At 36.8% G+C, this 3,315-nt stretch overlaps 1 pseudogene; it reads left to right on the top strand.

Annotated features, from left to right (window-relative positions):
• The first annotated feature begins 1,487 nt into the window (after nt 1–1,487).
• Nucleotides 1,488–3,081, top strand: LOC101345694 (olfactory receptor 151-like; annotated as a pseudogene).
• The last annotated feature ends 234 nt before the right edge of the window (nt 3,082–3,315 follow it).

A 3,315-nucleotide genomic window follows, 5' to 3' on the forward strand; every position in this document is an offset into this window, starting at 1 on the left:
ATGATCCTACAATCATTCCAGATGTGAGCAATGACCCTTTGCTGGATAAAGATCTTTCCTTTTAAGAAGTCAGTAATTCTGAACATTGCAAATGCCAATATTCTGAGAGTGCCATTATTTTGGCTGAAAATATAATCCAATAATTGCTTTTCTTCTTCTCAAGAGAATTTCACCTCAAAGATTGTCCACTGGACTTGCGGTCCTAGGAGAATACCATACTGTTGCATCTCCCTGGGGATCAAAGACCTACAAACAACAAGTTAAAGTAACTCATGCTTACAAAAGGTTTAATCCTGGAGTGGAAGGGGATCTTATTAACCCTCACTCAAAGTAGAATTAGCTATATTTCTTCTTTATTTCCAGTGGTTACCATTTGATTTTTTTTTTTGATGTTATAGTCTAATAACATCACACTCTCAACAAGTCCAACCAGATTCTGGACTGGTAAGTTCTGCCATAAAGCTGACTATGTGAATTTATCTCACATTACAAAATAGAAAATATAAACTAAGTAGGAGCAACAACTCTCCTACTCTAGAGAGCATTCAACTAAGTACAAAAAATTCTGAGTATAGTTTTACTAAATAGTTCGTTGTGTAATGGAATTACTTAGGAAGAATTACAAATTTATATTTTAACAAAAGTGCTGTTGACCAAAAAATATGTGCCTATTACTTAAGCCAACAAAACTGAAGATGGATTAACAGAGTTTTCTGCTTCCTATTGTGTGTGCAGTGGATGGAACACTAGGAAAAGGTCTCTTCTTCAGTTTCTTCATATTTTATTACTTTCCCAATATACACCTACAACAGCTTCCAAAGCTCTTTCTAGAAAGAAAAACAAATATAGCAGGTACACACTCATTTGAATCAAAGTACTCCAAGATTAAATAGAAGAAGACCTGCTTAATTTGGAGCATCGAGGTCTCTGCACCTCCCTTTAAGACTATCAGGCTTGACCCTAAGGTATACATTTCTTACCAGTTTATCTTTGAGGAGTGCTCTATATTATGTGGGCAACAACACTCCAGTGCACACAAAAGGCCCAATATTAACCCTGAAATAACTTTCTTAAGACTTAATAAAACCTTGTTGTTTTCAGTACCAAGTTTTCCAGAACTCTAGTATGTAGTCGCAGTTAAATGCATAGCTGCTGAGTTCCAGTTTCTTCCAGACACCAATAAAATCTTGGAGGATACACAAATATTGGCAGCTTTGCCTTATTGGGATATTATCTTATTATTTTTAAAAATCACATTATATTTATCCTTTGTTTTTGTGTAACTAATGAAGGTCTTGAGTAAAATAGTCCTGATATGAAATATGTTAATCACCACATTATTGACCACCTTAAACTGTTTTACTTTGGTAATCAACTTTATCTTCTACCACAACACTAGTAAACCTTCTAGTATTCACAGACAAACAGATTTTTTACTTGCCGTGATTTTTCTTTTTCTTTGTTGCACATCCTGTTTCCTGAAGGAAATGGCCAGACAAAATGATTCCACAGTGACTGAGTTTGTCTTTGAGGGATTGACAGACAGACCAGAACTCCAGCTGTCTCTCTTCCTCTTGTTTCTAGGGATCTATGGTGTTACTGTAATGGGAAACTTGGGTATGATACTACTCATCACTTTCATTTCTAAGCTCCAATCACCCATGTACTTCTTCCTCGGTAATTTGTCATTCCTAGATCTGTTTTACCCTCAGTTGTTACCACTAAACTCTTGGAAAAATTTGTATGGGAGAAAAATGTTATTTCCTTTCAGGATGTATGAGTTAGCTCTTTTTCTTTTGTGTTTTTGCTATTGCTGAGTGCTATATGCTGATTGCCATGGCGTATGATAGATACATAGCTATCTGTAGTCCACTGCTCTACAGTGTCACCATGTCCCAAAAGATCTGCAATATGCTGGTGAGTGGAGTCTAGCTCATGGCGTCTTTTGGAGCTGTGGTAGACACTATTTTCATGACCAGGCTTTCCTTCTGTGTGGACAATATTATCTGCCATTATTTCTGTGACACACTTCCTCTCCTAAAGCTCTCATGCTACAGGACCTACATCAATGAGATTTTGGTGATAATTGGAGGTGGATTCAATACGTTAGTAACAACTGTGGCCATCATAGTCTCTTATGCCTTTATAGTCTCCCACATTCTTCAAATACCCTCAGCTGAGAACAGGTCCAAAGCATTTAGTACCTGTGGCTCTCATCTTACAGTTGTTGGAGTTTTACATGGCTCCATGATATTCATGTATTTAAAGCCAGCATCCAGCAGTAACATGGCCCAGGAGAAGGTGGCCTCTGTTCTAGACCACAGTGATCCCTGTGCTGAATCCTTTGATCTATAGCTTGAGGAATAAGGATGTAAAGAATGTGCTCAGCAAAATCATGCATATGAGGTATGGATCACCCCAGGGTAGTAGTCAGAACCACTAAATTTCAGGACAATAGTCTGCTTCTTTCTTTTTCTTAACACTAACTTATCTTTCTGTTTCTTAAAATGTACATCCCATTCTCATTCCTTTCACTACATCTATCAGATATGACCCTTCCATTGAAATCTGTGCACACACAGACACAAATCTATTCCTTGAGCATAATATCCCATGATATTAAGATTCAGTAGGTCCTTAATGTGGCTCAGGCATATGTATTTTAAATAATTCTTCCCAGGGTCTTCTCCTTCCCTTTTGAGAAAATCTGGGGTAGAATATCTGTTCCTTTAGTTAGTGTAAATTGGTGTCATTGACTTCTGTCATTCACAACCAGGTAGATGACACTCAGGGTAAGTTGTATCAGACTAGGCTGTGACAGGAAATAATAATCTTAATCCTTGGTCATGGACCAAATCCATAACATAATTTTATACTTGGTTAATTTGAAACCACCATTCATGTGTCCTTCTCTATATTTGTTCTGCCATATATCTTTCCCCTTAGAAGTATAACTCCAACTAGTGACTCTCCACCAAAATGAGTGAAGAAATTATTAATAGTGAAATGTCCAGCACATGGAAGGCCAGTGAAGCTATTTTCTGAATTGAAGCTCTGTTTTTCTATCAAAAGTCATAGGCAACTGATGGTTCTGATATTCAAAAGTCGAACTTCGTAAATGATAGATTTCTTTTGGAAATATTAGGATACTGAGAACAAGGGCGTGTTCCTAGGAGATGGACGTAACTAGTTATCCTCTGCACACAGCTCCCTATTTGTTGAATAGTCAGCTAATCTATGTCACATTTTTGCTACTCTAAATAATTCTATAATAATTATTTAAATTATTGACACAAGTATGCTGTGTTTTGAGTA

The sequence above is a fragment of the Trichechus manatus genome, unplaced genomic scaffold (assembly GCF_000243295.1).
Source record: "Trichechus manatus latirostris isolate Lorelei unplaced genomic scaffold, TriManLat1.0 scaffold00624, whole genome shotgun sequence".
NCBI lineage: Eukaryota > Metazoa > Chordata > Mammalia > Sirenia > Trichechidae > Trichechus > Trichechus manatus.